Source organism: Nicotiana tomentosiformis, chromosome 1 (assembly GCF_000390325.3).
Source record: "Nicotiana tomentosiformis chromosome 1, ASM39032v3, whole genome shotgun sequence".
Lineage (NCBI taxonomy): Eukaryota > Viridiplantae > Streptophyta > Magnoliopsida > Solanales > Solanaceae > Nicotiana > Nicotiana tomentosiformis.
Window position 1 is genome coordinate 77,001,729 of NC_090812.1, and position 10,805 is coordinate 77,012,533.

The window sequence follows — 10,805 nt, forward strand, 5'->3', positions numbered from 1 at the left end:
TGCTTTAATGTTTAAAATTAACTAAAATTTGATCATTAAATTATTTTTAATTGAATTAGATAGGAACTCATATTATTTAGGATTTTAAATTAAATATATTTTATTTCTGTAATTCATTATGTGTATTCAGCATGTACATGTTCCCACCAATGACTAATTTACAACGTTGTTCTCTTTTCTTCTTCTTCTTCTTCTTTTCTTCTTCTTCTTCTTCTTTTTTTTTTGCTTTATTTTCTTTTTTCATAAGAATTTTTATATCAAATGTAAGGCTGTACATAGGTTGGGTTGGTTCGGATTTTCTAATTACTAAACCAAACCAATTGTGAATTTTCTTTCAATAAAATCTTCATAGCATAAAATATATAACTAGTGCTCCAAATATTTCTTTAGTCCTAGTATGATACAACTATTTAAGGTGTTACATAAACAATAACACAATAACGTGAGATGAGTCATGACATTATACTAAAATGTTCAACAATAAAGATAATAAAATTCGCGTAAAACAAATATAGCTAATTAATAACGAAAATGAACATAACCTAAATGTATTAAGTCATGCTAAAATAAGTACGACTAGTAAGTACTAAGTATTAGTTACATGACTAAATTAAAAAAAATAAGTTATGCATTTTTACTGTCTAAACCAATGAAAAACTAAAACAATAGATATCCAATACATTATTTTTTCCAGTATTGAATTGAATTGCTTTTGTTAGCATTAAAATTGATTTGGTTTTACTTTATGTTTTTATTTGAATTACTAACATTTATGGGCTATATAATATATTGAACCATTCAAAAATTCTAAGTTCAAGCTTGAAATAATATGTTAAAAGTGAGAACTAGGAAAAAGTTTAAGAAATATTCATAAATTACATTGCAATAAATATTTTTATGTATAAAATATTTTTAAAACTTGTATAGTTATAATGTGGAATTAATGTCTTAATTTATAGGAAAAGGGTTGAATGTTTTCACCCTCGTATGTACTCGAAACTTATCATTTTTATTTTTGGGGGAAAGAGCAAAATAAAGAGGTCAGTTGGTACAGGGGAATTCGAGCGATTTTTGCATTTTCCTGAGAATTTCGTTTAGCTTCTCAGGTACTCATCCGAGAGAAAAGATTTTCGTAACGTTCAAAAGCTTTCTGCTTTAATTGAATTATGAGAACACATAGAATAGTTAATGAGTGTAGGAAACTTCTGCGATGATTCCTCTTTTTATTTGTTTCCTTTTTTTGGTACCTATACTTTCTAAGTAAAGAGCTAAATAAAGAAGATATAGAAGAGAAGAAAAAACTTCCTCTCACATTGAGTGTTTATATCAAATTAATAAACAAAAAACATGCGTCTTCATATGCAATTTTACAACTAATAGTAATAGTTACTAATTAGTAAAAAGTGTATATATTATCAACTCAATTTATATTTATCTCCAATAAAACTAATGTAAAATGACTTGAAACTGCAATATGTTTCGGACTATTAAAATTCCTATTTTTATCAAACTAATAAAGAGCTAAGTAAAGAGCTAAATAAAGAAGATAAAGAAGAGAAGAAAAAACTTCCTCTCACATTAAGGGTTTATATCAAACTAATAAACACATGACATGTATCTTCATAAGCAATTTTACAACTAATAGTAAGAGTTACTAATTAACAAAAAGTGTATATATTATCAACTCAATTTATATTTATCTCCAACAAAACTAATATAGAATGATTTGAAACTGCAATATGTTTCGGACTATTAAAATTTCTATTTTGCTGGACCATTGGTTATAATTCCGCTGAAATAAACTATCCCCACACGCTTACCAAACAAGTCGCTATCTTTAGGTTTGATACGGTAATTGTTTCATATAAATATCAAACTCCCGTATAAGGAAGGAAAATATAATTTTTTTTCCACAAAATAGAGGACTTAACTGCAAAAGTGGAAAATTGGGGGACGAATATTAAGAAGAAGAGCCCGAAACGCCTGAAATTGATCACTTCCTTTGCTCACAAGTTACAAAGTGTAACAAAATCCAAACACTCTTTTAACACACTGATCATGGGAAATACACTACAAAAAAACCAAGAACACGAATTGCCAGTGACAGAAGAACCAGATGAACCTCAATCATTCACCTGCGAAATTTGTGTCGAGCCTATGTTGTTACCCAACAAGAAATTCAAGAACCAAAATAGTTGTATTCATCCATTCTGTGTCGACTGTATTGTAAAATATATCTCCGTCAAGCTTGAGGACAACGTCGGGGACATTCCGTGTCCTTCTCTGGATTGTAACCATTTTTTTGACCCAATCTCTTGTCGGAATCTTGTCTGTCCACAGCTGTTTGTTAAATGGTGCGATGTATTGTGTGAGTCCGCTGTTTTAGGGTTGGCTCAGAGTTACTGTCCTAATCGAAATTGTTCGGCTTTGATTTTGGATGAGTGTGGAGGGAATGCGAAGCGATCACAGTGTCCAAATTGCAAAAGGTTTTTTTGCTTTCAGTGCAAGCTTCCATGGCACGCTGGATTTCAGTGTGAAGAGAGTCAGGAATTAAGGGATAGAAACGACGTCGCTTTTGGTGTGCTTGCGGAACTTAAGAAGTGGAAAAGGTGCCCTCAGTGCCGTCGCTTTGTTGAAAAAACTGAAGGTTGCAAAATTGTTAAATGCAGGTAAATTATTTGCTGTTTTCGGCTCCTGTTCCCTTTTTTTCATGAATTTTCTTTATCCTTTACTTAGGGTTATATGTTAGTATTATAGAGGTATATGCAAAATCTAATCTTGTAGAAAACTAAGTAAAATCTAATCTGTAATTGGGATGGATTATAACTTCTGGGGTTTGGATTATATGGGAGCCTGGATCTTTTGCAAATTTTTTTGGTATTTAATGGCAAAATTTTGCAAACCCTGATAGTAGTGCTTCTTTTATAAGTAATAACTTTTTTGTTAGACCGGGCAATCAGGATCAGAGAAGGGGAAGAGGAAAGAAGGAAGTGTGAAAATTGAACGCACACATATTTGTGTGAGACTCCACTAGACTGTAAGCCTTGATGTGATATTAGTATTAAGGATTACTCAGTAAAAATTTGTTTTTGGTTGAGAAGAATCAGAGTGAAACATCATGGAAATATTTAGTATATAGAATTGTTAAGGGTCCGAATAGAGCTGATATTTTGGATTGAGGCACGAGTGATTTATTGATAAGGTCTCAACTCCAGGGGAAGTAATGCGGACAGAAAAGGCAGGATTTTGATGACTTAGGCCTATCAATCGAGCAATTATAAATATTCGACAAGGCTACATGTATGAAGGGTACAAGGAGTTGTTTGTGGAAGCATTCTGTAGTTTTTTGAAACGGACTTATATACCTCGAATATGAGCAGAAGAATTATCTTATTCATGTTAAGAAAGTAATATGAGCAGAAAATTATGTAATTTATCTCTAATGCCACATAATTGAGATTAAGATGCCTGAGCATTCTCAGTTTCTACTTATCTGAGATTTCAATTGCTACATTTTGCTCTGTTCACGTTAATGGGTGTTTCTGACCATTGAACGTTATAGGTGGTCGCATAAATTTTGAATCCCCTAAACTAAAGCATGTATCCTTTTATTTGTTTGTGTTTACTTTTCGTCGGGAAAGAAACGTGGGAGAAAGTAGCGTCTATGAATATTCGAGTTCCGATTTCATCTTTATTTCTAAAAAGAAGAGAAGAGAAAAAGAAACTATTAAGCCAAAATATATGATATGGGAGGAAAAGAAGTTGCTCATTAGATAAACGATTTCAACATACCTGAGTTAAACAACAACCACACAAACCCACTGAGTTCCTACAAGTGGGGTATAGGAAAGTTAGTGTGTACGCAGACCTTACCCCTACCCTGTGGGCAGAGAGGTTGTTTCCAATAGACCCTCGGCTAAAGACTCAACATACCTGAGTTATTAGGTGCTTAATTTGTTCGTTTCCTAATTCCTGACAACAGTTCTCATGATTGTGCTATTTGTGTATCTTATCATAATTTATTGTACTCTCTTATGCATTTCTTCCATTCCTCTGGTTTTGTTCAGTTCTAAAGTCTTATAAAGGCACGGCGGCCTTGAGTAAGATGTAATGTTATATGAATTTGATTGATATTGTCACACCTGTGTTCTGTTAAGAATTGTACTCGTTTTGTAATTCAACTTTCAAGTGTTTTACTTTAATCTGATTCTATTTTCATCTGAATGTAGGTGTGGTGCTGGTTTCTGCTACAACTGCGGAAGACGAGTTTATCATCACTGGTGTCGTTGTAATTCTGCTTCCACACGGACCTTCTACTGTTTTGTAGTTATTGCTATCATATATTTCTTTATCATCTTTTTGATTCACTAGACTTTGCATAGACATTTCGTTCTATTAGATTTGTGGTAAAAAGTAGACTATTTAAACATTTACTTTGAGGAGGTACAGTTAAGACATGCAACAACATTTTGCTATGTATCAGTTTATGCACCTGAGGCAGTGAAAACAACAAAAACAGGAATTGTATAGATGGAATCCAAGTATAGTTAAGTTCTCATAAATTAGAGCTTACTAATTGAAATCGTTTCAAAAGTTAGCTATGACTTTCTGTTGCTACAAGTTTGCAGCTATGTATTACTTCAAACACAGTTCTTATGTCAGTTCCCCAGTTTCTTCCACGCTTTCGCAATTCCATCCGTTAAAGTGGGGAAGAGGATTTACTGCTCAATTTGTTTTTCGTTAGTAGTTGGGCATGATTATTATCTTTTTGTTTTGAATAAGCAATCCCTGGAATAATTATACCGTATCTCCCTGTTGTTTTATACCGAATGCGATGTGAAATGACACTATTTTTTATATTGGTGGTGTTCGTGCCAACTTGCGCACACATCAACTATTCAATCGAGTGCGTGTTACCTCTAATCAACATATGTAGTAACTAACTTTGCCACTAAGGTCAGTCATCCCTCCCATGGGAATATAAAAACACTACAATTCCAACTAAACGTGAGATAAACTCATCTAAAATTTTATCGTGGGATTAATTATCTCTTATCCCTCGTACCAAACTAGCCTTTAGAGGCTTGTTTGCACCTGGTTTTGTCCAGAATGGGTGGCTAACTGCCACTGGGAAGTACTATGTGAGTAATGGTTATAAGTGGAGAATGGGGGATAAGGAGCTATAGCCCTGGGGGAGATGGGTATGGAATAGAGTAGAGGGAATATGCCCAAACACAGCTTTATATGTTGGTTGACATTGCACAAAAAATTTATGACCAAAGACAGATTATACAGACTTGGTATAAGTCAAGAACTGGATAGATAGGATAATTAGTTAGTCTTCTTTGATGCTGTTAGTTTTCATTTGGATTTGTATAGATAATATATATATAGCAGTAGAGATAGACAGGAGGCTAAATTGTACTTGTTTGTGGAGATTAATAATACATTTTTTCTTCACCCAAAAAAAAATGTTTTGCCACTAAGGTATAGGAAGATGATATATTGTTATTTCCCATATATTTCTACTAATGTTCGCATTCTTGATTTTGGTGTTTATAAGAAATTTCTTTGTTTACCCGGAAAATGTATAACAATTGAATTTGTACGTGGTTTTAAGGATACGTGATATATAGCTTGGTACAAATAGAGAAAATATAAATATTTGTATCGAAATTGGCTACAAACGAAATGAATGCAAACCAAATGAATCAATTAGCCTAGTCCCTCAAGTTTGATCACCCTCCAACTAAATAGAGGGTAAACTAATACAAGAACAGAATGACTGAATATTGAAAACCAGAAGAAAGGCAGTATATTGCTTTTTTTTTATTCTTTCCATGAATACATTCTACAAATGATCAGACCCCCTTTATATAGTAGGGAAGTCCTATTCTTAATATAATTTCTAAATACAGCAAAGAATCCCATGATAGATTAATTAATTGGTCTCTCCTTGATATGCGCCGTGATTTTCGCCGAGATTCTCGCTCAATTGCGGATATTCCGGCTTTTTGTTTTTTTGGCTCGATAAGCTTTCCTCGATCTTGGCCGAACTCGACCTCGATCGGTCTCTATTTTGCTCGATCTCGATCTTGGCCGATCTCGATCTTGATCGGTCTCTATTTTGCTCGACCTCGATCTTGGCTGATCTCGATCTTGATCGGTCTCTGGGTCACAAGCTTGGCAACCTAACTTCGCATCATGGCTCGATATTACACGAAGTTGAACCTTGGTCTATCATGTTCCAATCTCGATTAGTCATACGAAGGGCAAACTCGGTTTTTACCGTATATAGATAGTCCCCTTATTTCTCGAAAAGAAGATGGCGAGAAACGATATGAATTTCCGAACTCTGACTGGATGGATAATGACGTTAGCGACGAGCCCGATTGTGACGTATGTGACAAAACGTCTCGTCGATCCAGTTACCAAGGCATTAAATGCCTGTCAGTCGTTGGTCGGCCACTATCAGTTCTGAACCGTCATCACCAAGCTATAAGTATTCAAACTTTCACACTCAAAAGCTCTTTCTACTCTTGCTTCTTCTTCAGAAAAATTCTCTTTGCTCCATAATTCTTGTACCAAAATTTCTAGAACTCTAATCAAAACGCATATCATCCTAATTCTCTTTTCCTTTGATCATAAATGGCGAAAACATCCAAAAACCGTACCGCAAAAGGAAGTTGCTTCTTCATCACGGCCCGCCGGCGGTGAGGCTACGGCGGAACCTCACCCTGAGGAATTTGTTCCGGCAGGGTGCCCGACTGTTACTGATTTTAGGGTCGAAAAGGCTTCTTTGGTAGTGGGCCGATGTGAACCGGTCTCGAGGTATATATCTACTATCACCGAAAAACTCCTCCCTAGGGTTAAACAGGAATGCAACTGGGTCGATAAGCATGTGGTGGTTCCTTCGCCCGAGGAATCGATCACCACCTTCGTGGAGGGGTTTCTAAGTATTTACACTTACCCTTTTACATTGAGTCCCTTAGATCCCATCATTATTGCCTTTTGTAAAAGGTATGATGTGACCCTCGGCAATCCACCCCTCTTTCTGGAGAATAGTGATTCTTCTCCAATTTTTTGTAAGCAAAATCGAGGGATGTCCCTTTACCCTCGACCACCTTGTGCGCCTCTATAGTCCCCGACTCTATCGAGGGGGGTTGATCAAGCTTGCTCGCCGAGGGAATAAGGCTCTGTTCTCGAGCATAGATGAATCGGGACCAAGGTTGGATGGGTCGGTTTGTTCGAGTAAGGACTTCAGATCTAATCCCTGCTGAATACATGCCATTTCCCGAGAAATGGAACATGAAACGTAAGTAGCACTTTGCTCAGAAGGTTCTAATCTCGTTGCTTTTCTTCTTATTTCTTTTTTATTGATTTTTTCTGGCGTTGCAGCTGTGGCCCAGATGCCGAACCCAATTCCGGATCTTAGAAAATGGGTCGAAGGCCTCGTATTACAGAGGTCGTACTCAGAGCGTGCTTGGATGGAGTTGTCAAAGGGTCGATGGGAGGCCCGTAACCATGGTGAGTTTCCTTCTTAGAACGGTAATCGTTCAAGCTTTTCTTCGAGCTTACTCATCTTTTTCTTTTGCAGGCCTCTGAAAGGATGTTGCAATGAGGCCACCATCTGGTAACGAAGAAGTCTTTCCACCTGCTCCGAAGCAGGCCAAAGAGAAGAAAAGAAAAGGGGCTCCGAGTTCCCCGGGCTCGGAAAAGAAAAAACCAGCGAGGAAGTCTAGCAAGCCCAAGGGGAACACCGGTGTTATGTCTTCGAAATTAATCAGTCAATTAAGGGGCGAGCCCGAAGAAGGAGAAGAGGAAGATAATTCCCAATTAGTGGCCCGCGTGCAGGCTGGTACTTCGATACCATAGTCCTCCGATCTGGCGGAGGTCGAAGAGGGAGCTTTGGCCATAGTTCCTGAACCAGAAGGGGAAGGCTGGCCTTCCCTGAGGAAGACTCTGAGAGCTCAAGTGAATCCGAAGACGGAGAAGATCCTGAGGATGGAGATGCAACCTCCGATGAAGACCAAGCCACTTAGGATTTTAGGTTTTTTGTTTTTTAATTTTTTCTGAGGCTGTTTTTGGCCGTTGTAAATTTTTGTATTTAGGCCGATTTGGCCTTTGTAAAAAACTATTATATATAAGGTTTTTCTTTCCCTTTCAGCTTTCATATTTTTCCTTTGTTTTGTCATTTGTATTCACAAAGGTTAAAAAATGCCTTAGCATAAAATAAGGTTATGTTCGAGGGTTCGAACAAACCTTGCATTTACTGCCTTTCTGGGTAAAGGCGTTAATGGGCGAGGTTACCAAAGTTTTTTCCCGAAAACATCTTAAGTTTTGAGATTTTAGACGAGGGTAGCCTTTAGAGCCGGTTGGAAAGAATTTTCTCTTTTTTCGAAGGCCTATTTTTGTTACGGGTTTCGGACGTCTCCGAACCGTGTTAAGTTGGCTGTAGCCTTTTAGTTCAGGAGCCACCCATTGGGCTTGTTTTCCCGTTTTGTCCGGGCTTGCCCGAGATAATAGTCCCCGAGTGGGGTGGCCGTGACCTTCATAAATCGGGGCGTTGCCTATTAGGTCTTTTGCTCCCGAGGACGGCAGTCCCCGAGTGAGGGAGCGATCATTCGTATTCCGGTTATTTATTGCCCTTGGGCTTGTTGTTTTCGGAAGTACGAAGCTCTTTGATGTGTAAAGAGGAAAAAAATTTAAAACATAAGATGATTGCAAGAAAAGTACTTCTCTTTATTCTCAATTGAGACAATCATACATGCGTACATGTTTTACGTCAGGGTTCGGACGATCTATGTGGGCACGACTCATTTTGATCGTTTGGCCCTTACAATAAATCTTGTCTATCGAGACCCTCCCTTTGTGAAGTAGTTTCCTCGCTAGAGTTTATATTTGAAGATAAATGCTTTTGACCGTTTGGCCCTTACAATAAATCCTGTCTATCTAAACCCTCCCTTTGTGAAGTAGTTTCCTCGCTAGAGTTTATATTCAAAGATAAATGTATCCAAGAGTAGCCCTCAGTATTTGAGGTTGATTGCAAAGGAACCTCGGATATTGTTGGATTGATCTTCGATGCCGATTCGTAATCAGGCTTGATTCTAAGTTAGCACGATTCGTCGTTGCCTCGTTAAAAATCTTTCCGAAAAAACTCATTTGGGACAAAAATCGGTCTGAGGGAAAAAGAGTGCAACACGTGCTTTCAGACCTAAAGACTTCGTGTTGTTCGCTAAAAAATCCATCATTATCCCTTGTCGGTCACCTGCAAGTGTTAATCTGAAAAGGAATGAAAAAGGGGCGTACCTTAGCAGTAGTATCGTTTTAGGTGATATATGTTCCAATTGCTTCATAGTTTTTCCCCATTCATCGTTCCAAGCTTGTAGGATCCTTTTCCGGTGACCTCGAGAATTTGGTACGGTCCTTCCCAATTCGGACTCAATTTCCCTTCATTAGGATTTCTGGTGTTGGGGTTGACTTTTCTTAGCACTAAGTCCCCGATATTAAAATATCGAAGATTGGTTCTTCGATTGTAGTATCTCTCGATCCGTAGCTTTTGGGCGGCTAATCGGATGAGGGAGATTTCACGCCTTTCATCCAATAGTTCTAGGTTCGTATTCATGGCCTCGTCATTTGATTCCTTTGTTGCATATCGAAACCGGATACTCGACTCTCCGACTTCGACCGGTATTAGAGTTTCAGCGCCATAAACTAACGAGAATGGGGTAGCCCCGGTGCTGGACTTCGAGGTTATGTGGTATGCCTAAAGAACTTCGGGTAGAATTTCCTTCCACTTTCCTTTGGCGTCGGTTAGCCTCTTCTTAAGGTTTTGGATGATAGTTTTGTTGGTTGATTAGGCTTGTCCGTTTACGCTAGGATGATAAGGTGTTGATAGGATCCTTTTGATCTTATGATCTTCGAGGAATTTGGTCACTTTGTTGCCAATGAATTGTTTCCCGTTATCATACACAATTTCGGATGGCATCCCAAATTGACATATGATGTGATCCCAAATGAAGTCGATGACTTCCTTTTCCCTAACTTTCTCGAAAGCCTGCGCTTCAACCTATTTAGAAAAATAGTCAGTCATAAATAAAATAAATTGAGCTTTACCTGGTGCCAATGGGAGGGGGCCAACAATGTCCATTCCCCACTTCATGAATGGCCATGGTGACAAGACCGAATGGAGAAGTTCTCCAAGTTGGTGAATCATTGGTGCATGCTTTTGGCATTTGTCACATTTTCGGACAAACTCTTTCGCATCTTTTTCCATGTTGATCCAGTAATAGCCGGCTCTGATTACCTTTTGAACTAATGATTCAGCACCAGAGTGATTTTTGCAAGTGCCCTCGTGAACTTCCCTTAGAACATACTCGGTGTCTCCCGATCCCAGACGTATCGCCAATAGATCATCAAACATTCTTCTGAACAGGGTTCCATCTTCGGACAAAGTGGATCGTGCTGCTTTCGTGCGCAGGGCCCTCAATTCTTTCGGATCTGAGGGAAGCTTTCTGGTTTTTAAATACTCTATGTACTTATTTCTCCAATCCCAGGTCAAGCTTGTGAAATTTATCTCGGCGTGGCCTTCTTCGACTACTGACCTTATGAGTTGCACGACGGCCCCCGAATTGAGCTCGTTGTCCTCGACCGATGACCCTAAATTTGCGAGGGCATCGGCCTCACTATTCTGATCTCAAGGCACATATAGCAAAGTCCATTCTTTAAACCGATACAAAGTTACTTGTAACTTATCTAGGTATATTTGCATTCGTTCTTCCTTAACCTCGAAGGTTCCGTTAACC

The 10,805-nt window shown here is 38.0% G+C and overlaps 1 long non-coding RNA gene across 1 annotated transcript; it reads left to right on the plus strand.

The window, feature by feature from the left end:
- The first annotated feature begins 2,004 nt into the window (after positions 1 to 2,004).
- On the plus strand, positions 2,005 to 4,601 carry LOC104097385 (uncharacterized). The gene is made up of 2 exons (XR_011411038.1): positions 2,005 to 2,669; positions 4,230 to 4,601. It is a non-coding gene; the product is annotated as an uncharacterized lncRNA (long non-coding RNA).
- The last annotated feature ends 6,204 nt before the right edge of the window (positions 4,602 to 10,805 follow it).